Source organism: Schistocerca cancellata, chromosome 3 (assembly GCF_023864275.1).
Source record: "Schistocerca cancellata isolate TAMUIC-IGC-003103 chromosome 3, iqSchCanc2.1, whole genome shotgun sequence".
Taxonomy (NCBI): Eukaryota; Metazoa; Arthropoda; class Insecta; order Orthoptera; family Acrididae; genus Schistocerca; species Schistocerca cancellata.
This window is the reverse complement of record NC_064628.1, coordinates 403,827,036-403,854,429: the sequence shown is the minus strand read 5'-3', so window position 1 is coordinate 403,854,429 and position 27,394 is coordinate 403,827,036. Positions and strand designations below refer to the sequence as shown.

The following is a 27,394-nucleotide window of genomic DNA, read 5'->3' as shown; positions in this document are numbered from 1 at the left end:
GCATCGAGGAATAGTGTAGGGAAGTGGGTTGGTTCAAATGGCTCTGAGCACTATGGGACTTAACTTTTGAGGTCATCAGTCCCCCAGAACTTAGAACTACTAAAACCTAACTAACCTAAGGACATCACTCACATCAATGCCCGAACCGAGCGAGGTGGCGCAGTGGTTAGCACACTGGACTCGCATTCGGGAGGACGACGGTTCAATCCCGCGTCCGGCCATCCTGATTTAGGTTTTCCGTGATTTCCCTAGATCGCTCCAGGCAAATGCCGGGATGGTTCCTTTGAAAGGGCACGGCCGACTTCCTTCCCCATCCTTCCCTAATCCGAGCTTGTGCTCCGTCTCTAATGACCTCGTTGTCGACGGGACGTTAAACACCAATATCCTCCTCCTCAATGCCCGAGGCAGGATTCAAACCTGCGACCGTAGCAGTCGCCCGGTTCCGGACTGAAGTGCCTAGAACCGCTCGGCCACCGCGGCCGGCAGAGAAGTGGGGTTAACGTAGCAGATGAAGACGAAGGTTTGAACACAGTGAGCAGCTGGTAGCGATCCAGAAGTTGAGAGGCCTGCACAGAATGGTGTAGCGCGGACACCTGCGGCACGCCGGCCGCCCCGCTGGAGAGAGTGCGACGTAACACAGCACTGTACTCTGGGAGTGTGGCGCGCTATTAATATTCGCGGCGGCGCTGCCCTGACTCAGACAATTAATTCCGCGGCAGTCCGCTCGGAATGCCAAGTGAGAGCACGGAGAAATATTTACTTGTCGGGGGCGATGCACTTTCTAAGCCCGCCAGCAGAATTTGCACTCCCTCTCTCACAAGACTGGTTGATCGCATCCGCTGGCCTTCGGGTTGTCCTGGCAGCTCTTCCAGAACCTGTCCAACTCAATCTCGACCGCCTCGCTAAGACTTTTCAAAGCACACTACTAGAATGTATCAACACGGCACTCCGTTTGCAACTTTATTTCCGCTGGTAGCGACTTAAGCCTGGCTGTAAAATATGGCGCAGTTAACAGACTCGCCAAAGGAAGCCGGTGTCCCTGTAATGTCTCAGCAGTTCTGGTTGCATTCTTATTTACACTGTAATATCATACGCGACCCTAACACCCATTGTTCTACATTGTCTCAGAACATGTTGTACAGAACTTACCTATCATCTGTAACGGACGAAAATGAACGTATTTAATTCATGAAGATCTATGTATCTTGAAAGACAAAGTTACACAATCGTGGATCAAAGTATTATATAATTGGCAAAATGTTGATAATAGAATTTAACAAGCAAAAGGAGTACAAATATTAGAAAAAAATATGGTAAGTGTGCCATCGTAAGCTGGCGCCAGCACAGCAGATGGCAAAGAGGTTGCCAGAAGATCGATAGAGGCCAGCCGGCCGCGGTGGCCGAGCGGTTCTCAGCGCTCAGTCCGGAACCGCGCGACTGCTACGGCCGCAGGTTCTAATCCTGCCTCGAGCATGGATGTGTGTGACGTCCTTAGGTTAGTTAGGTTTAAGTATTTCTAAATCTAGAGGACTGATGATCTCAGATGTTAACTCCCAAAGTGCTTAGAACCATTTTCATCGACTACTGTGCAATTTCTCCGTCGTCTGGCTCAGTGAAGACGTGCAGCTTCTCACTCTCAGAGAGCTTTAGTACGTGTGGTGCAAACAGCGCCGAGAGACGCCTCGCCAGCAGCGTCCGAGGGTGGGGGAGGATTTCACTGTCAGAACACTCGCTCTCTGCGAGTTTAGACCTCTAAAACTATACCGGCACTGTCGGGAGAGCTGAGAGTACTCGAAAAGAGCTGAGCAGCGGTACCGCGTCCCACAGTTGAGCCGTATTTCACACTTTGTACACTACCACATCTTGCTAATGTACACTCATTACATAGACGTACCCACGAAACTGCGTGTTTTGAGTCATTATGTGCCCGTGGCGTGTTTAAGAGCGAGGAAATCGTCTGTTTCACTTTCTAAACGAGCAGCACGAGCAGTTGGGTTGGGTTGTTTTGGAGGAGGAGACCAAACATCGAGGTCATCGGTCTCATCCGATTATGGAAAGATGGGGAAGGAAGTCGGCCATGCCCTTTTCAAAGGAACCATCCCGGCATTTGCCTGAAGAGTTTTAGGGAAATCACGGAAAACCTAAATCAGGATAGCCGGACGCGGGATTGACCCGTCGTCCTCCCGAATGGGAATCCAGTGTGCTAACCACTGCCCCACCTTATTCGGTGCACGAGCTGTTAACCAATTTCGAAAATTCTAGACTTCAACAGTGTTACGCAGCAAAGAACATACAGAAACATCATAGACATACTATGTAGTATTAACAACCGGAAAAAATGTCACTGAAGACGTTCGACCCCCACGGTAATCCGAAACTATGAATGACAGACTACCGCGCAATCCACTGCACCACTTCAACACTGCAACGAGTCGCTCTATAGACGAGTACCGGCACTGTGAGCGTAGTTGAGAGTACCGTCCCGGTAGACACGCGCTGCGAGTGAATGTTAGCCATGTTTCGGCAATAAATGTTATGAAGAAAGTTGCCAGGAAGTTGACTCAGGACGAAATTGTTCATTTAATTAGGCTGCACGGAATGTACAGCTAATTGAATACAGGAACTGAGATAAGAAGCAAACTATGTTAGCTGAAGTGGTTACAGTTTTTAACACCTCCGCAAAAGAAATTTACCAGAACCTCCACAATTCAAGGAATCCCACAAAACAGTTTTTTAACACAGATTAATTAAGATAGAAAAACAAATGGAGTTGTGTTTCACAGTAATAGTTCTGGAACTCTGAAAATTGCCATTTAGTTCCAAGTAATACAGCAGTATCTATAATTTTATATGAAGTGATATTTACGGATTATCCTATTATACAGAGAGTTTGTAATGTCTCTTACAGCGGTCTCTCCGCGATATTTTCAGAAATTTTATAAATTATATAACTCAGTACATATCTCGAAATATCTCTTCTTGTCTTACCGATTATCAATGCAAAGTAGTTTCAAGCCCAATTATTCCTTGGAGCGTCCATTTACTCCATGGAATAGCTTCTCTGCTATCTATGTTTTCTCTTATGAAAAGAAGGACGACTTCTTGCCGATTAGCCGTGAAAGGAGGATGTATATGTATGTATTGTTGGGCTAGTCGCCATCTTGATGAGATTCTGTATGAGAAGGAATTTAATACATGAACTAAACTAAAGTAAGTGTGTTCGCGTATTATTTAACTGTTTATTATTGACAGTGTCTGCTTACTACGCTGTGTTGCACGGGATCAGTGGAAAACGTCTGATTTACACTGGACGAACCTGCCGTTTTGTATGCTCAAGATATCCAGTTATTTCAAATAAATAGGCTAACACCGTCTTACCAGCAGATCTCCGGTCTTCCCCATGTGATCACCGAAAGTTAATAATTATTACAAATGTTTCCAGGAGATCGACTGACAATTTTCGTCGCACCGAGACTTCGAAATTGCTTCACTGCCTTGTGGAATTTAAGTTAAGATCAATTTAATCAGGATAGAACAGTATTGAACTGTGTGAATGTGATAAGCCTGCTTTGTCAATGAAAATTCCCTTAATATACGCATGTTTTTACTATCCTGATCAGTGAAGCTAAATCAGGCCGGTGTGAGAGAGGTTTTTAAATTTTAGATCCCACAAAAAAAAAAATATATTAAAAGTTGAAGAACAGACCTTCCGGAATTTACGAGCGGTTTCTAAAGCCGACACGAATAAAAACGCTCCGGAAATGCTTCATTTATCAGATATCCGCCCTATATGGGTTTTAAAAGTCCGTGGATATCAAGATGAAATTGGTGTAACTTTATTTCATCCTAATTTTTACCTTCCAATACATTAAAGAGAATAAACGTAGCTGATGCTAGAAATATTACTGTCGCAAGCAGATTGTCTTTAAGATAAATGGATTTACGCATAACAGCGTCTAGAGTAGCAATTTTGGGTCCAATTATAAACGGTATTTCTTCCATCTCCATCGCGGCCATTCTCGCAATGTTTCGATACTGTTGTGGGTTTTCTATCACAAACTCTACATGTTACGAAATCACCCCGCTACCTAACCCGCTCTCGTAACAACACGAACACTGTCGTTTACGTTTCTTCTTTGACACTAAAAGTATTAAAAGTGCAGCTGCAGCCCGACACTCTTCCATGGCAATCTTTTCCTCCACCCACAGAAATACGACAGAAGAATTTCGCTTCTCACATACACTTTCATCCTACTGTGTGTATACGCTTACAACATCTGCTCTCGCAAGACTCTCAGACATTTACAGAAACTACTCGCAAAGAACTATCAGACAGTAACTATCAGCGAGAATTCGCCTGTAGTGTACACAATTCTGCGAGTACTACGTGAGAGCACCAAACCGATAGCATAAAACTCTCACATGAAATGCAACCCTTACGTGCCGCTGTGAGAAATGGCCTTTTGCAAGGCACTCGCCAACAAATGTCCACTGCTTGCCGTTCGCTCGAAAACTGGTTGAGACGGAACAGAGCAATTACTGACAACAGCAGTTCTCGTCGGGTTTCAAACAGACTGTCATTTGCAAGGCGTGACCCTCATTTGCGGTCCGTGTCAGTGAGGGTGTGTCTACGATAACTGTTGTTGCGCCTTGTTGCATGGCTGCGGGTGGCACACCGTACCCTTTAGACAACCTGGACAGCCCGCACTCACACGCATCATCTAACTTCATTCACGGTGTGGTCCCGGGAACGCCGAAGGGCGGCGACCCCTTTCTGCCGCTCTGTCAAGTCTCCTCATTCCGTACGACCGCCTGTCACAGACACACAGGGACTTCTCAGCCACCTGCAATGCTCCACAGCGGCCACTATACTCTCCTAAGCAAGCGACCAGCACCTTTTTCCCGATAAGCTTACTTTACAGGGCAAGGCTGTAAGCTACTACGAGAAACTCCTGTACAGGGTACATGGAGTATGCCTCAAGTAAGTTTTCCAACTTCGCCTTTTATTCTCGGCAGTATTACTCATAATTTTCAGTTCTGCTACAAGTCTACAGAAAATGGAAACTGCAAAATAGTGCTCAGTTTCCTGTGTAGCGTTTCAGGAAGTGCAAATGGTTTTCCTCTTTTAGTGCCGAGTGAATGCGATATTTCTTTTTGAACGATAAAGGAGTACATGTATACAGATGGCATGATTAGCATTCCGAGGAGCTTCAAGTCAGCCTGGAGAAAGTTCGTGAACTAAGATCCCAAATCGAGATTGCCTTTCTCAGAACTAAAAATGGTCTTAGTGAATTAATAATATTCCCGGGTATCGGGCCGCGTCGAGTGGTTAAGTGCCCACGAACTCTCGACAGAGATCTCTGCCACTTTTTAATGTTCGACATAGAGGAGACCTCTGCCGAGAGCTCGTGGGCACTTAACCACTCGACGCGGCTCGATACCCGGGAATATTTTATTAATTTTATCATTATTCTCGTAGCGTATTACAGGACGCCGTACAACTCAGAGAGGTGTTAATAATGACGTCTTTGTCACCTTAAAGGCATTCTTGGCTAACACCAACTCATCACGTCCACTCCCAAAGTTTACCAACGCTCACGACCGTTATAGTGTGTATTTAACGCAAACCTGATTTACAATGTTGTACAACTCCTTTCCGGTGTTGCGATTTGTTTTTCGTCCGTGTAGTATTTTGTGCGCCGCTTCAAAATGGAATAATAGACGTCAAGGCAGAGAGTTTATGGTCAACAATCGAGAAACATTTAAGATTATGTTTTTCATCCATACTTAGGACTCTTATTCCTTGCGTGTGTATATTGATCATTTCGGAAATGTACAAAAAGTTTGTGGGATAATGACACTGGGCGGAACATATTCCTAGCAACCATGTTCAAGGAAACATCCTCTAAGGTAAAGCATGACCCGCTATTTGATAAGTAATCCAGTAAAAGGAAAGATGACATAGTGATAAGCTTAATACAATTTGTAGTATCTGGGAGAAGCTGGTACAAGTATTTGCTAAAGTGTACAATCCAACAGAGTGGGGCAAAAAAGAAAAGTAAGTCAAGGTGCGAGGGTAGCTGCAGATTTCACTCCTGAGTTGCGAGGTCGGATTGTCACACGTGAAAACTTTTTTACGTTACACAATTTTGGATATCTGTCCCTGGAAAGGACATTAAAAATGTCGGAAACTATACAGAGAAAGAAGCCAGAGCTTCCACAAAATACGGCCAAGAAGGAGATTCGTAGCTCTTCATTTTACTTCACAAATGACACTACTGTGGTGAACTATATTCCTATGAGAAATAAGAATGTTGTGCTAATGAGCGCAGTCGACCATGATGATGAAATTAGTAGCAGGGTTGATAAGAAGTGAAACTTGATTTTGAATTATAATTCAACGAGAAGAGTCATAGACGTTGTTGGTCAACTGATATTCATGTGACTGCTAGTGTCCAAACTGCAATCAATGTCTCTCGTGCGACCTGTGTCCCGCGTCACGCGGGGTCGGCCGTGTTACTGTTGATTTGGTATTGTTAGTTGCAGAGGGTGGGCGAATGCCCTTCCTGCCGCCACCCCGACCCCCCCCCCTTCCCCCCAAGGGTGTAAGTAGTGTACCCCAGATGTCTGCGTCTAGTGTAAGCCACGATAAGAGTGCGAACGTCTGCAAATGTCTGTGAGCTGTGTAACTGAGGCGGAACGTGCGGACCAGCCCGGTATTCACCGAGGGGGATGTGGAAAACCGCCTAAAAACCACATCCAGGCTGGCCGGCACACCGGCCGCCGTCGTTAATCCGCCGGGCGGATTCGATCCGGGGCCGGCGCGCCTACCCGAGTCCAGGAAGCAGCGCATTAGCGCTCTCGGCTACCCTGGCTGGTGTCCAAACTGCAATCAATAAAGTAACAAAAAAATGTACGAAAAGAAAAATAATGTAATGGTTTCTAAGAAAAATGCATCATTGAAAATGTCAGTTATTTCGAATTTACAATATGTGAATACTGAAATAAAAATTTTCTTAAATACGGTTCCGTGTATTATTATTATTATTATTATTATTATTATTATTATTATTATTTTCAGCAACATATTTGGATACAACAATGTCAACAAAACATGTGTCAGTCGACGTTTTATGCCACATTAGCCAGAACAGTACACCTGTAGAGTAAAAGTGAACAGGTGAGCGAGCACAGCAGGGTTACGGATGCCTGCTGCGGAGCGCGTCACCTCACCTGCTGTGACGACACGGCCGACACACGTCACGGTGTGGGCGGCCAGCGTCTAGCCGCCACCTGCCCAGGAGCGCTCTCTGGCCCAACTCACCTATACTACAGCATGTTCATCATAATAATAAACATGATGTGAACATTACATCGCTTATTCGTCTCCTTGAATCTCACTGGGTTTCTTACACGCGGAGCGGAAGCAGAGCAGTGTCCAGTGCAGTCGAGTACGATCATAAGAGTACGTTTTATTCTGTCTTAGACGTACATAGACTAAGCCAATAATGCGTAACAATAGCTTTCGTAGCGCATTTAACTTGGGCAGTACCTGCAGCCAGCTGGTTCAACTAATCTGCAATGATGTGAGCACTTGCAGTTCAGATGTAAAAAGAGACGAGCAAAGAAACAATATGCTTCGAATGTCATTTAATTTTTACCGAGAAGGAAATAATATTCGGCAAAACTCCAGGAGCACTACCGCGAGCTTCTTATGTGACCAGACGGAAAGTATAAAATGCTCTCGTTCTCACCTGACATAGCATTCTAATTACAAAGAAGAGTGATGAAAATTCCTAACATAAACACAGGGTAATTTTTCTGAGCGAGCTTTGTTGTGATGCAAAAGTTTACTGCAGGGATTTCACCGTAATGTTGAGAGTTGAAGCACTCCTTTTATGACGTGTCCTATATCCCGCCAACGTTTGGCAGTAACCTCTGAAAAAGCTGCGTGCGTTAGTCCAGTACGTCTGGCAGCTGAACAGTCTTGTTATTTCTCGGGGCCAAATCCCTTAACTTGGCTCCGGATCAGTTCTGTTGGGCTCATTTTGTAATGGTACAGTGGCAAATATACAAATGCAGCATGTGTACTGTGTGCTCGATATTGTGAAAATGATTGTTTTTCCTGTTTCTACGACCCTTACCACTCTGGTTCGTGAGAGACTACATCTCTGCTATAAAACAACGGACATAGTCCAAATTAAAGGAGTATTTGTTTTTTTTTTTTCATTTTTCCCCTGAAAAATTAAATTATTTTTTCTTAATTTAAGTAACATTTACCACCCATCTTTCACAAAATATCGATAATTAAGAATTTATATTTGAAATGAAAACAGAAATTTTGCATGCAATATGTAACTAGAAACAAAAAGACGTCCATTATTCATAAAAAATGATGAATTTTATAATAACGTGATGTAATTATTACAAATCGAACACAAAATAATGATCAAGGCGAGAAGACTTGAACCAGCGATCTATGAACCGCACATTATTAATCTAGTACGCTATCTATTCCGCTATACATCCACTGTGAATACGCACCTCAACTGAGTCAAATACAGTCACTCGGAAAATTCCAAATCCAATTATCCCTGTAAATTTCTGAAAAACGTTAAGAACGACCATTTCTCGGCACTCTTAACAATATTCCCCACGCGTGTTTCACTACGGAGCAGGAAGTAGCCTCAACCACTTTCATACTGTGCATTAACAGCGCGACAATCAGAGCAAAAGAGAGCATAGGCTGTGACTGCACACGGCTTTTGCAATAAAAACTACACAGTTACAGCGTGCTGAATAAAAACTTTGATGGCTGTTAATGCATTAGAATATCTTAATGTTTCATTTTACGAAACTATGTAATAAGATATCAAATACATAAGTAGAACATACGTCCAAGAGCGTAACAACACCAGTGTATGTGTGCATCGGCTGCTGACCAATCATTGAGTTTGTGTGTGTTTACGTCAGGTTTATTCTTATGATGAACGGAGTACAGACTTGTTTAGCTTTACTGTCTCTCTGCGAAGGGAACAGCGTCAGCGGATTCTGGGTTTTGTGGGCGAACACTCCACATCTGTTTTTTTTTTAATTCACGCTGGTCACATCTGCACTCTAACATTCACACTAAAGTGTCTGGCAGACGATTCACAGAACCACTTACAGTCTATTTTCTCGACCGTTCTACTTTAGAATAAAAGACCACTTAAATCTTCCATCGCAGTTCCGTTGTCTCTGACTTTATCACGGTGGCCATTTCTCCCTACGTAGGTGGGCGTCAACAAAATATTTTCGCACTGGGAGGAGAAAGTTGGTGACTGAGACTTCGCAAAAAGACTTCGCCGCATTAAAAACGCATTCGTTTTGAGGATCGACACCATCTCGCTTCATTTCGCGATAACACAAGACGACCTGCCTTCTTTGAACTTTTCCGATGTCAATCCTACCTACAAAAGGATACCATACACTAGCAAGCGGAAAAGCGTAGTGTAATCAGTCTCTCTAGCAGAACTGTTACGTCTTCTAAAGTGTACTGCCGATCAAACGCAGTCTTTGGTTTGCCTTCCCCATTACATTATCTGTTTCATTCTTCCAATTTAATTTGTTCATAGTAGCAATTCCTACATATTTAGTTGTACTGCCAGCCTTTATGTTATTTATCGTACTCGCAAAATTTAACGGATTTATTTTCGTACTCATGTGGATGACTTCACACTTTCCATCATTTAGAGTTAACTGCCAATTTTGTGCGCGGTACGTATATCTTGTCTAAACCATTTTGCAATTGGTTTTTATCTCCTGATGACTTTACTAGACGGTAAATGACAGAATCATCTGCAAACAGTCTAATAGGGCTGCTCAGATTGCCTTCCAAATCGTTTATATAGAGCACGAACTGCAAAAAGCCAGTAACGCTTCCTTGGGGAACGCCAGATATTTCTTCTGTTTCACTCCAAGATTTTTCGTCGACTTCTACGTAGTCTGGCCTTCCTGAGAGGAAACCACAGATCCAGACACAACTACAGCGATAATACTCCTTACGCACGGAATTCGATTAGAAGTCTCGCGTTACGAACGCCGACAAAAGCCCTCTGGAAATGTAGAAATATGGAATCAATCTGAGATCACCTGACGGTGGCAGTCACTAGCTCGTGAAAATAAAGAGTCAGGTTGTTTCACATGTACGGTATTTCCTAAACCCGAGTTATCTATTTATCAATAAATCGATTTCTTCCAGTTGCATACGCAGCTACGACCATAGATGGCACAGTGCACGCGACAATGAGGTAAATTTACTCACCGGTGTGCTACTCAGGCGAGGCACAACTGGAGTCTATTAGGTCTTGTCTGAGATTAAGGACTCCTTTTTATGGTATCTACTAGAAGAAGGTCCTTTCCAATTCTTCCGCCATCTGGTTAAGTATGTCCTCGTGAAGACCGGCCACCGGCCTTGCCGCAGTGGTGACCCCGGTTCCCGTCGGATCACTGAAAAGCGCTGTCGGGCTTGGCTAGCCTCGGATGGGTCACCGTCCGGGTCTGCCGAGTGCTGGCAAGCGGGTTGCACTCAACCCTTGTGAGACCAGTTGAGTACCGGCTCCGGTCACTGATAACGGTCGGGAGAGCGGTGTGCTGACCACAACATGCCTCTCAATACCCGCATCCAGTGACGCCTGTGGGCTGAGGAACACATAGTGGTCGGTCGGTACATGTAACAGGGTGAGGTGTACGAAATGTTCAAGCCGCGTCACGTTCTAGTTAAAACTCAAGCTTTCGAAAATGTTTGCGGCCTTCTTCGTCAGCAGACGACTGGCTACCGGGGTTGTCGTACACAGCAGAGCTCTGGATTTCTGCGCATGTGCGAAAGCAATAAGTGGACAACGAACACAGTGCTACCCCCTGTTCTCCTCCTGGGGCTACGTAGTGAAAGAAGACAGAGAGATTCGGATGTGTAACAGCGCCTACACTCTGATGAGACAAAACACTGCCACCACCTGCTTAACAGCAAGTTGGTACACCTTTGCAACGCAGTACGACAGCGATTCTGCGTGACGTGGAGGAATGTGGCACCTGACTTCTACCAACATTTGACGCAGGTCGTCTGTCGTGGAGCCTCGTGTGTATTGTATTGTAAGGAACTGGCGACCTAGAAACGACGGAGAGGCTTCGTCCCCGCTGTAGCCCTCAGTGGTTCACAACCCCACGACAGGCTACAAGCAGTCCACTCACCCCACCGCCGCCTCACACCGAACCCAGGGTTATTGTACTGTCCGGCCCCCAGTGGAGCGCCGCCCCGCCCCCTCCCCCGGAACGTCTCGTACCAGACGGGTGCGTGGTAGAGTAATTATGGCATACGCGTACGTGGAGACAGTGTTTGCGCAGCAATCGCCGACATAGTGTAAAAGAAGCGGAATAAGGGGAACCAGCCCGCATTCGCCGAGACAGATGGAAAACTGCCTTAAAAACCATCCACAGACTGGCCGGCACACCGGACCCCTACACTAATCCGCCGGGTGGGTTCGTGCCGGGGACCGCCACGCCCTCCCGCTCGGGAAGCAGCCCGTTAGACCGCGCGGCAAGCCGGGCGGGGAGCCTCGTATATCTGCGATAGACGCGGAGAGGCGGAAGGTCGGGACGGTGGCTGCAGCCGGCAGCGAGCAGCAGTTACGCCCACTGGCGGGCGGCTATGTGGGCCGGCCGTGTTTGTGTAACCTTGCTGCTGCCCGTAAACACGCGGCAGACCCGCCAAACAGTCCCTGGGCCGGCGCGGCGCGGCTCGCCACGCCCACAGAGGCTCTGCCAGCGGTCACCTTCCACACCTCCCGCAGGGCCCGCGCCAAATATAAAAGGGCGAAAAAAAATAAAGAGAGAGAAACTCCGACATCTGCCCACTGCCAACAACACGTCGCTCAACCTGTTTATCTTACACTTTCTTTTCGCCGTATCCCTGCAGGGTACCGTTCCAAAAACTATGCTCTGCACGTCCTTCCCTCGACGACACGGAAATCTCAATCAGAGATCCGAACAGAAACTATCGGTGACCTTCTGCGGATGTCCTGTACTTCACCGGGATCCACGGAAATTCGTTGCAGTGGTGGATGTGATCATGGCGGCGGTGGTGATTATAGCAAAGTTTTTATTCTTTCGCACATTGTTGAAAGGACAGCATCATTTTGTAATATAAAAATCTGTCCACTCACGAATACTACAGCAGCTCGAAAATTACCATAGCCTGCCACAGCAAGTGGTTTACAAGTGTTGGACGATAAATAAAACCCTAGTATCCGTGCCACACATCCGGAACTAGTTCTCTGACACCACAGGAATGCTGCATGCGGTTCCACGCCGTTTCAACCAGTTCCCGAATTGCTCCTTTTGATTAGGAAGCCCAGGCAAATTCAGACAACTGCATCGAACTGACTGCCTTACTTTATGACCTTTTTTTAACTATTCCACCTTTATCGACTAGCTTTTTCGCCAATAGTGGTATTTCATAGAAAATGTTGATTTTTTGGTCAGAAAATATGAAGCTGGTAATGAGTGTAACCGCTATCAAACCACACGAAAAACGAATGTAGTCGACTTTTGCATGGAAATCGGAGAAAGAAATTGCGAAGACAGGCAGCAAAATACACAAAGAACAACCTTTAACTACTTTCATGGGGTAATTTATTGCCTCTCGCGTCACTCTATCGTTTACAATTCCGTTTCTACTGCAACAATGCCACTCCGTCTCTATGCAATCTTAGTACGGATTATGCTTTTCCACTGTGTAGGCGCTTGCTGACCAGCGAACATTATTTCCGTTGGTACCTACCAGTTGGGGTCGAAATATACCAATGAAAGTTACAAATGTTACTTTCTTTATTTGTCCTCACAAATTATTTTTAACTTTTTTAGACACAATGGAGCGACGTTTAAATGATGATCAACTTTTAGACTTATTGTTAGCTACTTAAGACAGCTAAGTCACTGGATACACTAGATTCTTTTCAACGTGCAGCCAGCCGAGTTACAATCAAACAGAAAATATCTGATCATGAAACCGTCAGTGAAACAGAGGACGATGAAGTGCAGAAAAATATGTTCGCTTAGGAAATCAAGAAACAGTAGCACATTCTGGATGTTTTGTGGTTAAAAATCAGAGCAGCAAGATGTGCTTCGAGATTTTATAAAACAAATCGGTATCGCACTGGTCAAAGCAAATATTAAAGAGAGGAAAATTACTTCCAAAAATTTTTCTAGAAAATTTCAAAGTGCAATGGACGAAGTTCTTTGCAAAGATTGCGAAAACGACAGCAAGGTCGACGAATCTGCAGTGCAAGGCCAAGCGGGACCGAGTCAGCAAAAAAGTCAGGGGTCTGGATGCCACATAATATGTCTACGCCTTAAAGACACAAAAACTCCCAAAACATGTTCTAAGTGCCAAAAATTCGTGTGCAAAATGCATTCCATTGACAAAAAGATACATCTTGATTGTGATGAACGATAACAAGTGCTTATTTGGTTCGTTCGTGTATCTACTACTTTTTTTTTTTTTTAACTGAAAGTCACCGTTTATTTTCTTAGTTGTAGTTTGCTTAATTGATCAATATTTTATCTCAAAACAGGTTTCTGAAAATTGCTGAAGTACACTCATGTTCAGGAAAAACATCCCACCTAGAATGACAAGAGAGACGACGTTCAGATCCGCAGGACATGTACACTAGTATGTTCTGCAGAAATTATTAGCATTTCAGTCACCTCGATTCAGCCTGTGTCCTGTTGCTTAGTAGGCACAGCGTCTGCCATTGGCCTAATATATTGTTCCATGCGTGTCGGCATCGATGCGTATAAGGCGCGAATGGCGTCCTGTGGTATAGCCATCCATGCTGCGTTCATCCGGTTCCAAATTTCGTCTGTGGTGGTTGGCACTTGGTCAGTGCCGCACCGGTCGTTTCACCAAATCCCGCACACTTTCGGTTGGCCACAAGTCTCGCTATTAGCGGGCCAGAGCAAAAGGCTGACATGCTCTGACACCAAGAAGGCACGTGTTCGTGCAGTAACATGTGACTGTGCATTGTCTTGCTGAAAATGGCGTCTGGGATGTTGGTCAGAAAGTGTATGGGTACGGGTATCAGGATGTCATTCACCTAGGTCACATTGGTCACAATGCCCTGAATTTGCACCAACTGTGGTTTGTTGTTTTACCCGATTGCACCTCACACTATAAGGTCTTGAGCTGGCGCTGTATGTCTTATGTGACTGTAGTCACTATGATGCCTCTCCCCTGTCTGCGGCAAACCAAAATGAGGCCATTATTTGCAGATAGACAGAACCCGAATACGTACGAAAACACTATCTGATGCCATTCCTGTTCACAGTGACGACGTGAACCAATACACCATTGCCTTCTAACACGTTTCTGCACATAAGTGAAAGGTAGGCGGAGAAATGGACGACGCGCGCGTAACCCAAGCTTTGATAAACGGCGACGAACTCTCACCCCTGGTAGTTTACAGGGTGTTCCACTATTGCGCCAGAGCCGAGGAGGGCGCAGGTCTGTCCTGCAATGCCCCGATCTCCTCGGGGGAGTTGTGTGGGTGGTGCGGCCTGACCCATATCGTCGAGTTCTACCGCCTTCCGTGAACCATTCGGCACACGCCTGTTCCACTGCCGAAACACTTCGTCCCACACGAGCAGCAGTTTCCTGGATGGATTTATCACAATCTCTCATGCCAATATCGCGCTCTCTTTCAAACACAGATTTGACGGTACGGTTCGTGTATACGTCTGCGAGGCATCCTGCACGTCTGCTCAAGTCACACTGATTCATTACCTTCGGCTTATAGCGACGAGAGCAGCAAGCCCATTTCCCGGTACATGTTGTCGCGCAGCGATACCGCTGTTGACGCCGTTGCGCAGCGATATCGGTGTTGACCTTGAATCCGCAGGCCGATATGGTTCAAATGCTAATCATTTCTGCAGAGCATATTAATGCACATGTCCTGTGAATATTAACGTCCTATCTCTAGTCGTTCAAGGTGTTCTGCTTTTTCTACATCTACATTTATACTCCGCAAGCCACCCAACGGTGTGTGGCGGAGGGCACTTTACGTGCCACTGTCATTACCTCCCTTTCCCGTTCCAGTCGCGTATGGTTCGCGAAAAGAACGACTACCGGAAAACCTCAGTGCGCGCTCGAATCTCTAATTTACATTCGTGATCTCCTCGGGAGGTATACTTAGGAGGAAGCAATATATTCGATACCTCATCCAGAAGCGCACCCTCTCGAAACCTGGACAGCAAGCTACACCGCGATGCAGAGCGCCTCTCTTGCAGAGTCTGCCACTTGAGTTTCCTAAAAATCTCCGTAACGCTATCACGCTTACCAAATAACCCTGTGACGAAACGCGCCGCTCTTCTTTGGATCTTCTCTATCTCCTATGTCAACCCGTCCTGGTACGGATCCCACACTGATGAGCATACTCAAGTACAGGTCGAACGAGTGTTTTGTAAGCCACTTCCTTTGTTGATAGACTACATTTTCTAAGGACTCTCCCAATGAATCTCAACCTGGTACCCGACTTACCAACAATTAATTTTATATGATCACTCCACTTCAAATCGTTCCGCACACATACTCCCAGATATTTTACAGAAGTAACTCCTACCAGTGTTTGTTCCGCTATCACATAATCATACAGTAAAGGATCCTTCTTTCTATGTATTCGCAATACATTACATTTGTCTATGTTAAGGATCAGTTGCCACTCCATGCACCAAGTGCCTATCCACTGCAGATCTTCCTGCATTTCGCTACAATTTTCTAATGCTGCAACTTCTCCGTATACTACAGCATCATCCGCGAAAAGCCGCATGGAACTTCCGACACTATCTATTAGGTCATTTATATATATTGTGAAAAGCAGTGGTCCCATAACACTCCCCTGTGGCACGCCAGAGGTTACTTTAACGTCTGTAGACATCTCTGCATTGAGAACAACATGCTGTGTTCTGTTTGCTAAAAACTCTTCAATCCGGCCACACTGCTGGTCTGATATTCCGTAGGCTCTTACTTTGTTTATCAGGAGACAGAGCGGGATAGTATCGAACGCTTTCTAGAAGTCAAGCAAAATGGCATCTACCTGGGAGCCTGTATCTAATATTTTCTGGGTCATATGAACAAATAAAGCGCGTTGGGTCTCACACGATCGCTTTTTCCGGAATCCATGCTGATTCCTACAGATTAGTTTCTGGGTTTCCAAAAAACATGTTCTAAAATTCTACAACAGATCGATGTCAGAGATATAGGCCCATAGTTTTGCGCATCTGCTCGACGACCCGTCTTGTAAACTGGAACTACCTGTGCTCTTTCTGCTGTTTCTGAATATGAATGTAGCTTTTCTTCGTTTTTTAATTTAATTCAAAAACTCTGTTTAAGAGGCCATCGTTACTGTAAGTGACTTAATGTTGGTAAGATTATGTTTCCTTTTTTTAGAACAAAGATTGATTTTTCTTAAATAGAAGCCTTCCTTTTATTGATTCTTTAACAACAGTTTAGCGAAACATACAAGTAAAAAAGTTTCGGATGGTTTTTGTTTTTCCGGTCGAAAAATACGCCACGAAGTTACTAAAGTCGGACCGAATTGAGTGTGCAGTTAAGGATTAAGACAACAAGTTTTCGGCCTGCAATTTAAAATAAGGAAATTCAAACAGATTACGAAACGAGACACTAAAAAGTATTTGGACAGGAAGTTAACCGCCGGTGGTTGTAGTAGGCAGAATAGATGGTAGGTGGAATTAACTACTGCATGGTACTGAATCGAACTGTGGAGAAAAGAACTTTATCGCACAACTTGACTGAAGGAACAGGCCAGTTGATAAAGCACATCCCGAGGCAACTGACCGAAGCAGATGTCGGTGTTCAAATGGCTCTTAGCACTACGGGACTTAACATCTGAGGTCATCAGTCCCCTAGATTTAGAAATACTTAAACCTAACTAACCTAAGGACATCACACACATCCACGCCCGAGGCAGAATTCGAACCTGCTACCGTAGCGGTCGCGCGGTTCCAGACTGAAGCGCCTAGAACCGGTCGGCCACACCGGCCGGCAGATGGTGGTGTGTGTGGGGTGGGTGGAAGGGGGGAAGGAGGGCAGGGGGGGGGGAGACAGTAGAGCGGGAACCAGCCCGCAGTACAAGTAGGTTCAAATGCATGTAGGATGCAGCAGTTATACAGAGACGCTTTCACTGTGAGCAGAGCTGCACCAAACCAGTCTTCTGACCGAACATCGCAGCAGAAACAACAAAACGACAATAATAACAACAACAACAATACACTGCTACCACAAATACACAATCTCCCATCGCATGGGACTCATCTACGAGGAAAAGACTTTGATCGGCTGCGAAACTCTCTCGGCTGTCAATTTCCGGCTTTAGTCAAATCTCGGTGCCCAATATTCTGTGGCACCTCAAGTTTTGTTTAGCGCTTCCAACTGTGTAACACTTCTTTCGAATACTTCTACAATTTAAATCATATACCTTGATACTTTCGTCTTTTTAATGATTTTTTTAAAGTCCAACAATATTAGTGTTTCTGGGGGCCCCTGTAGGTACGTTTATCCTGAGTAAATGGAGAGTCATACCTTTAACTTGTACGCTACCCATACGTGATCAGCTACACTCGCAGCCGGTGCACCTCTCCCCCGTTGAGACTGACTCTACCACTCTCGATCCGAAGGCCCTAGTCTGGCAAATTGCCATCTAGAAAGTCACAGAATCGACGAAGTCTCTGGTTCCACGTATGTCTGCTGTCAGTAATGACCTCCGTCGAAAGTGCGGTTGTTTTCCATTTCAACGTCTAGCACCTTCTACATTAACCATATGGGATTGACGAGGTAACTCAGTCATACAGATCAGTGGCAGAAAGACATTCTTAGTCACGCAGACATATGACGTGTTTAGACGTATATGCGCAAACAGAACAGACAACATGTTTTGTCTTGTTATGAAAGTTGCGATTAAATACCGATCCGTAGCGTACATTTAGGACTAGGTTTGGATGAGAGATCACAGTTTGGTTGGGAGTTGGCCAAATTACATCGACATGACGGCTCCATGGACAATCTTTAATAATAACACAATTGCAACTGAAATGAATGTCGGGGTTACTATTCCGTAAAATTCTGTAAAAATCGGAACGAACACGTCGAGGATAAAAATACGCTGCCTGGCAAAAAAGTGGAGGGGGCACCCAGAAGGAGAGAAGGAAACGAAATGAAACTTCAGAGCTTATTTAGAGGGCGTGTGATTTTTTTCCAGCCAAAATGATGAAAACTTGTATGTATGGGCCCACTTATCAGTGCTACGTTGCCCTCTCTCTCTGGCCTGGAAGCATGCACTTGTTCTGTTGGAAATGGTGTCATAAAACCGTCTCTACTGGAAGAAACTAGATATTGGCACTAGGAAGGAAGTGACATCTGAGCTGGTCCTACACACGTTCTATTGAGCACAGATCTGAAGATCTTGCTGCCTACTGGAGTACCTCAACATCACACAGACAGTTCACAGAGAAATGTGCCACGTGCGGAGGAGAACTGAAACGCTGAAAAACGGCGCCGTGGTACTGTATCACAGTGGTGACACAGTGGAATGCACTTACGTGCCGTTGTGTCGCCAGATTTCCTAGCTACCAACCGTGGCGTGAAGTCGTGTCCGATGGCTGCCGTAGGTGATGTTCATTCAATGGTAGAGGCGTGCTACTGACCAAGGGATTGCATTTTTCAAGACGACAATTCCCTGACACACAGAGAAGCCGGTTCCAATGTGGCTTCATGAGCATCATCGTGAATTGATACGCCCTACCTGATTTAAAGCACTGTAAGTGTGTCAGTATCGAACACTGACTATTAAGCAATTTAAAGAGTCTACTTCCAAGAAATGATCTGAAGTACCACTCAAGAGTCACACCAACCGTAAGAGTATATGGCTGGGACTGAAGGGGGCGAGGGTAGACGAAAAGGTGAAATCGTTGTTGTTTTTGGGGAAGGAGACCAGACAGCGAGGTCATCGGTCTCATTGGATTAGGGAAGGATGGGGAAGGAAGTTGGCCGTGCTCTTTGAAAGGAACCATCCCGGCATTTGCCTGGAGCGATTTAGGGAAATCACGGATAACCTAAATCAGGATGGCCGGACGCGGGATTGAACCGTCGTCTTCCCGAATGCGAGTCCAGTGTCTAACCACTGCACCACCTCGCTCGGCAAAAGGTGAAATCGAAAGTAATTTGATGAAGTGCCATTTTGTTCTAGTCTGCAGTTCCCTGCATTGTTGCCCCATTCTCCCGAAATCATAATCGGCGTTGTCATTATCATACTCATTTTAGTAGTTTCAGCTGTGGACCCTTTTGTATATAGTTTTTAGTTTTACAAGATAGTCTGACACTGTTCCTTCTTGTTCTCAGTGGAATGTTTTGTTTTACCTCGAACTAATTTTCCATCAGGTTCTTCAACTGGTTGTAAGCAGATGTTTCCGCCAGAGCATTTGGCAGCGGCCGGACAAGAGAGGTATGTTGCCAATCTGCGGGAAGCAGACTTACTTCTACGCAAGCGACAAGCTGAGGCGTTCTCTCTGTCCTGCTGAGCTCACTGGCAGACTGTCTGCCAAGTTTGACGTATAGTGTGTGTGTGTGTGTGTGTGTGTGTGTGTGCGCATACTTGCGTGTGTGTTTAAATGAGTTGATACGTAGTGAAATGACATCGAAATGAAACGGTCGGTCATTTCTAAGCACTTCCCTCCTCGCAACACCCTATCTTTTCACCGACCAACAAGGCTGGTAATGAAGTTCAAGTATGCGGCAGTCGGACTGGTGATTATTATACAAATACTTCATTTAGTACGGTGTATCCAGCAACTAAAACGCAATCCTTTGGTTTATTTAGTAAATGTACTCCCGGTCTGTACTTGTAGAACAATGATTTTTGTAGATGCAGATGCACACGTTGAAACACTCAGCAACTTTCAGAAATCCACGCTGGAGTCACGCTGTCTCCGTTTCTCTAGATCGTAGATTTATAAAATGTGTGGGAGAAATACTAATGGCGCTCATGACTGACTGACAGCTTACGGCGTCGCGTTTTTCCCTGTCTCGTGTATCTTTCTGATAGCATCATTCTCGTGCCGCTGTTGTTGATTCTTTTAACTTGTCAAATGCCAATTACGTGGTACATAATTGTTATACGGAAATACAGTACGTCTCGCCGAACTGTTACATGTCTTGTCATTCCACTGCACATTGTTTAACATCGATAAGCGTTCGGTTTTTACGAGGGTGAGTCAAATGAAAACCTTAAATTTGTAATAACAAATCGAAATTTCGCGCCGTTATCCTGTAAGTTGGTAAGCGTGCTTCAAACAGCGTGCAGAATGGCCTGTAAGTGGCAGCACGTTGCAGATGCACACATACCGTCGCAGTATCGGTATAAAGATGGCTGCCCCATTTGCGACTTGCACCAGGGAACAACAGCGTTCTGTTATTCGGTTTTTGCGCAGTGAAGGTGTGAAACCTATTGAAATTCATCGACGAATGAATGTTCAGAACGGTGATGCATGTTTGTCACAGCAGCAAGTCTACGAATGGAGTAGGAAGTTCGCAAATGGTGTGACTTCAGTGGAAGATGCTTATCGTCCAGGTCAGGCACGAGTTGTGACTCCACAGAACATTGCAGCAGTTGAAGTCATAGTGAAGGAAAACCGCCGAGTGACACTGAATGACATTTCAGCATGTTTACAGATTAGTCAAGGGTCAGCATACCACATTGTGCATGATATGCTCCAGTTTCACGAAGTGCCTGCAAGATGGGTGCCACGGCAGCTGACTCCTGAGATGAGAGAACGACGTGTTGATGCTTGTGAAGAACTTCTTCGGCGCTTTGAACGAGAAGGTGATGGATTCCTTGCAAGAATCGTTACTGGGGACGAAACCTGGGTTCACTTCCACCAACCGGAAACGAAGAGAGCGAGCAAGCAATGGCGCCATTCCTTCATCACCAAAACCAAAGAAGTTTCGAATAGAACCAAAAGCAGGGAAGGTTATGCTGACTCTTTTGGGACGAAAAAGGCGTCATTTTGGAGCATTACATGTCTAGAGGGACCACTGTCACCAGTGCATCATACACAGATCTCCTAAAAAAATCATCTGCGGCCTGCAGTCAAATCAAAGCGACGTGAATTGCTGTCAGCAGGTGTCCTTTTGCAACATGACAATGCAAGGTTCAAATGGTTCAAATGGCTCTGAGCACTATGGGACTTAACCTCTAAGGCCCTCAGTCTCCTGGAACTTAGAACTACTTAAACCTAAGTAACCTAAGGACATCACACACATCCGTGCCCGAGGCAGGATACAATGCAAGCCCTCACACTGCCCTTATAACAGTTGCAACAATTACAGACCTGCATTTTGAGTGTCTTCCTCATCCACCATACTCACCAGACCTTGCCCCACGTGATTTGCATATGTATGTACCACTCAAAGACGCAATGGGAGGAAAGAAGTCGCGTTCTGATGAAGAGATACGCCACGCGGTGCACGAGTGGTTGCGCGGACTACCAAAATAATTTTTTTCTTTGTAAGCGTTGGAGGACTTGCACTGAGCGTGGGGGAGGTTATGTTGAAAAGTGATACAGCTTTGTACCACTTCTGCACAAAAAATAATATTTTTTTAAAAATATTTAAGGTTTTCATTTGACTCACCCTCGTATATTCTATTCTCTTGAAACGGATGTACAGGAAAATATTTTGTAGTGTATCACAACATGACAAAAAGTTTGTAGAGCCACAATGACACGTCGAACCCACAATGACGGACCAAAACATGACGGCCACCCACTCAGTAGCGTGTTGGTCCACCTCCACCTTCGGAAAGCCACGCAGCAGCGGCACTGAGTGGCGCGGGTGCGACAGGTCCCTGGTGGCTTCTACGAGGTACGTGGCAAGGGACGTCTACGCAGGTGTCACGCAGTTTACGTAAATTACGGGCCGGTGACTATGATTTCTGGCAGCGGAAGTGGCGCCCGACAGCGTCCCACGTGTGTACTAACAGGTTCAGAACAGTCGAATCTGGTGATCAAAACAACAACGTGTGTTCACTACCGTGGCCCTCGAACCATTGCACCACTCTGGTCTTGTTACACGGATAGTTCCGCTGCCGGAAGACGCTATCGGCGTCGAGGAAGACACCAGGTATCGAGGGATGCAGGTGGTCCGTTGCTGGCACGGTACCTTTGATTTCTACCGTAAGTCCCAGGCGAGCCCAGATCGATGTCCCCCCGCACCGTGTTGTGTCAATGGCGCGGTGCGTCTTCCGAACAGCCGTTCGCCGGGGTGATGGTGTATCCGAACACGACCGCCGACCTGGTATGAGAGGAAACGCGTTCTCTCCGACCGGGCAACACAGTTCCACTGATTCACCGTCCAGTACCGACGATCCCGTGCCCACTAGAATAGTTACTGGCGATGTCTTTCGGTCAACCTGGAAACGTGTAGGGGTCGCCTGCCGTACAAGCCCTCGATCACCCAAAAGCGCTGAGCAGTGCGCTCCGAAACACCCGTCTGTGCACCGGCGTTTCAATGCCACAAAGCGACAGCTATCCCGCTTTACGAAGCACGCAAGCGTCTGATCTCGACGTTCTGTGATGAAGCGTGTGTAGCCAACACCCTGTCTACTACTCGTGGTTTCATCGTACTCCAATTTCCGTAGATTTTCACGACACCAGCACGCGAGCGGCCCGCTAGTTCCGCCGTTTCAAGAATGGAGGTTGCCCGGCGGCGATCCGTAACAATGTGTCCTTCGTCGAAGTCGCTTACGTCAGAGGCTTTCCTTACTTGTATCATAGCTAGAATGATTCTCCATCTGTCTTACTTCGCTTATATATTTGCGTCATCAACGAAATTTGTCTTCGATAAGGACTCGACTTTTACATTTTACTGATCTGAAACGTACGTACACGAAAATATTTTCTTGATTTTTACGATAAGGCAAAAAGTTATAAGAATCACAATGGCAGAGCGAACATACGTAGTGTGGAGGTGGGAGACGATTTTTAAAGAATAGTGGCTATTAACGTTATCGAAGAATGTGCCAGCAGGGAAAACAGAAATCACTTCAATGTCTCTGCAGTACACAGCCCTCGTAACTATCAGGATACGGAATTACGGAACTGATGTTTCACTAATTTTGCCTATCCGTAGAACACGTCACTTCTTCGTAGCAAACTGTTACATTTACTCCCACCACATTTAAATACACACATCAAAAAAAAATTTGCATCACCCCGGTTCACAGAACTCCCGAAGATAGACGTTGACGGTGGATATTGCATCACAGCCACAGTCCCTATGACTGTTCAGATATGTCACTAAACGCGACCAAAGATGTAAACAACCATGCATGAGCAGCGCCTGTTAGACGGAGGAGGTCCGACACCAGTCAATACCACGGTTCGATCGCGTCCGCACTGCTGCTTTGTGCCAGGAACGGCTCTCAACAGGGTAAGTGTCCAGGAGTCTCGGAGTGAAACAAAGCGATGTTGTTCGGACATGGCGGAGATACAGACAGACAGGAACTGTCGATGACATGCCTTGCTCAGGCCGCCCAAAGGCTACTACTGCAGTGGATGACCGCTATCTACGGATTATGGCTCTAAGGAACCCTGACAGAACGCCACCATGTTGAATAATGTTTTTCGTGAAGCCACAGGACGTCGTGTTACGACTCAAACTGTACGCAATAGGCTGCATGATGCGCAACTTCACTCCCGACATCCATGGCCAGGTCCATCTTTGGAACCCGACACCATGCAGATAAAGCCAATAACATGCGGAATGGACTGCTCAGGATTGGCATCCCGTTCTCTTCACCGATGAGTGTCGCAAATGCCTTCAACTAGACAATCGTCGGAGACGTGTTTGGAGGCAACCCGGTAAGGCTGAACGCTTTAGACACACTGTTCAGCGAGTGCAACACGATGGAGGTTCCCTGCTGTTTTGAGTTGGCATTATGTGGGGCCGACGTACGCTGCTGGTGGTCATGGAAAGCGCCGTAACGGCTGTACGATACGTGACTGCCATCATTCGACCGATAGTGCAACCATATCGGCCGCATATTGGCGAGGCATTCGTCCTCATGGACGACAATTCGCGCCCCGATCGTGCACATCTTGTGATGACTTCCTTCAGGATAACGACATCGTTCGACTAGGGTGGCCAGCATGTGGTCCAGATAGACTGAAAAGGGGTGTTTATGGACGACGTGACCCACCAATCACTGTGAGGGATCTACGCCGAATCGCCGTTGAGGAGTGGGACAATCTGGACCAACAGTACCTTGATGAACTTGTGGATTGTATGCCTCAACGAATACAGGCATGCATCAATGCAGGAGGACGTGCTACTGTGTATTAGAGGGACTGGTGTGCACAGAAAACTGGACCACCACCTTTGAAGGTCTCGCTGTATGGTGGTACAACATGCAATGTGTGGATTTCATGAGCAATGAAGAGGGTGGATATGATGTTTATGTTGATCTCTATTCCAATTTTCTACACAGGTTCCGGAGCTCTCGCAACCGAGGTGATGCAAAACTTTTTTTGATGTGTGTATATCGCCGTATAGGAGCAACGTTGCCTTTGATCTGTCATCAACTTTACGTTGGAGGACGCTATTGTTATACCCAGTAGGTGACTGCATTCCCCGTTCGAAGCATCCCTACCCAATCGTAACAGCCTACAATGGCTCTTCAAGTAATGAACGACGCCCGGCCAAAGGGAGGTGAGGAGGGGAAGGAAGGGAAGGGCAATGTCGGCTAGCGATGCCGTCGCACGAACTTCCAATCCACCTAGTCACGAAGACGCTCACGCAGGTCTCCGCGCGATGATATTCGGGCTACATCTAGCCACCCCACGTATCTGAAGATTACTGTGGCCTAAATAGACAAGTTTTACGCGATGGAGCCGGCGTTGGTGGCCGAGCGGTTCTAGGAGCTACAGTCTGGAACCGCGCGACCGCTACGGTCGCAGATTCGAATCCTGCCTCGGGAATGGATGTGTGTGATGTCCTTAGGTTAGTTAGGTTTAAGTAGTTCTAAGTTCTAGGGCACTGATGACCTCAGAAGTTATGTCCCGTAGTACTCAGAGCCATTGAACATTTTTTTTTTTTTTTACGCGATGGAGATTGTTGGCGCTTTTTCCCGTCTTGGCATGGCACTGCAGACTGATGAATAATAATGTAGTGTATTGCAAGGCACTTCTCTCGTGGGAGAATTAGGCTTCTCTGGGATTCTGCAAAGTAGCCTCAGTCCAGCTTCTGGCTTTCCTACATCTCGTCTTGTGCAGTCGTCCCGCTTTAGACGACAATTACTGTTTAGTATTCTACGGTTATTACTGTATACAATAGTGCAATGGAACAGTAGCGCGTGCGTCCGGCAACGTGCGCGCAACACGCTGCAGTTGTTACGTAGTTGCGCGCTGCTGCTGTAGTGCTGTCCACTGTGACGCGTAGCGACGCCTGCGGACAGACGAGACGTGGCGTGGCGAGGCGAGGCGCATTCCCTGGCAGCGGCGGCGGTGCGACGCCAACGAGGTGGGCGGCTACATCACACGGGGACACGGGGACAGCGGCGGCGGGCGGAAAGGGAAAGCGCGAAAGCGGGCGGGCGCCCGCCCAATAAACTGTGTATCTATAAGACGCGCGGCGGCTAATGGGATATCCGAGTATTCTGGTCCGCCGCGAGAGCGAAAAACAGGCCTCTAACCCGTGCCAAGCCGCCTCTGTCTTCCTCTCTCTGCTCCCAACCCAAACAAACTCAAAGCTCCGACCGACAGTCCGCGCGGGGCAGCTCCGCCGTATCTCCACGTCTCTCAAAACACATTCGGCATTCATCACTTCTGCTCCTCTCGAAACAGTAGTGGACACAATGTCCCGAACGAGTGGCCAACATCTGGAGCAAGTCGCATTATTCACTCACGACCAGCACCACGAAGCGATGTGAAACGTCACGAACATGTAAAATATGTGCTAGCGGTAGGCTAAATTCTGTTGTAAGCTTTGTGGAAATGTACGAAACCTCTAACGGAAGTCACACGTAAAACGCTTGTGCGACATATTCCACGGTGTTTCAGCTCTAATCTACTGCCTCCACGAGTTTTATGAATGATGAAAATGCGAGGGGGGGGGGGGGGGGAGGAATTGTAGAAGGAGACAAAGGAACGAATACAGTAAGGAGGTTAAAATCGATGTAGGTTGCAGCACGTATGCGGAGATGAAGATGTTTACACCAGCAGAGTATCGTGGCGTGCTCATCAAATCAGCACTCGGACTGAAGGTGCTTCGCAAGAGGAAAGCTACTCTGAGTTCATTCTCCTGACACCGCTTCGTGCCGCCTAAGGTCTGAAGACTATTTGGCCACGATGATCATTTCACCGCCAAAGCGGTCTTTATTTACTTTTTTTCAGACGTCACATAATCACCGCCTTGCGAATACACAGTGACACAACAGATATGGGGGCACTATTTGTCTTGTGGGTCATCAACAGTATAGTCGGTGGACCACAACATCTATCAGAAACTTCAGAGGCTGTGAAGGCGTCTTGGGCCTCGGCCCAAGTTTTGGGGACCGAAATGTTTTGCCTGCAGCTCCGATTTACTCAAATGAAAATTGATTCTGTAATCCGTGGAATAATTTTGTTCACAGTTGGTTTCCGCTTAAAGTGTTGAATTAATTCACTGAGTTGGGCGGCTGGCTGGTTATCTCAGGCCAGTTAAGACGTGTTACAGAGTGCATACAACCCAGAAAGAGGTGCTGGCACTCTTGTACAGCAATGCGGGATATCAACTAATGGAACATTAACATGTGTAAGTACACGTATTGAAACACTGAAAATAAGTATAAACGACAAAAGCTTTACATTCATAAGACTGTCTGAGCAAAAAGAAAAAGTTTACCACCTGCTCACACAGCAAGATCCATCCGAGACGTTTTACCAGGGTGACAGGTGAGACACACGTGTTATCGTCTCCTAAGGATTAACGTGGGGCGCGCTAGCGTGCGAGAGCAGCAGGTGAGCTAGACCCGGCGGATTAACGACCGCTCGTCTCGTACAATGGCCAGACAGTATGGTTTTTAGGAGGTTTTCCACACCCGTTTACGCTGGTGGTCTACTTCCGCCTCGTAGAATACAACTCAGAAACGGTTAAAATACGCCAACACAAAGAAGAAAGTTTACAAGATTCAGAGCTTCATGTTAACTGACGACAGAACAGTCACCGGATAACAAGCTGAAATAAAGTACTGATATTAATTTACTGCGTCATAAATACGCTGACGCCGTATGTCACGAGACGAGGCCTTTCAAG

The 27,394-nt window shown here is 46.3% G+C and overlaps 1 protein-coding gene across 1 annotated transcript in view; it reads right to left on the bottom strand.

The window, feature by feature from the left end:
* Positions 1-27,394, bottom strand: part of LOC126176337 (uncharacterized) — a gene marked incomplete at both ends in the record, with an annotated part of 533,659 nt that overhangs the window by 361,914 nt on the left and 144,351 nt on the right. The gene's annotated exons all lie outside the window — the stretch shown is intronic.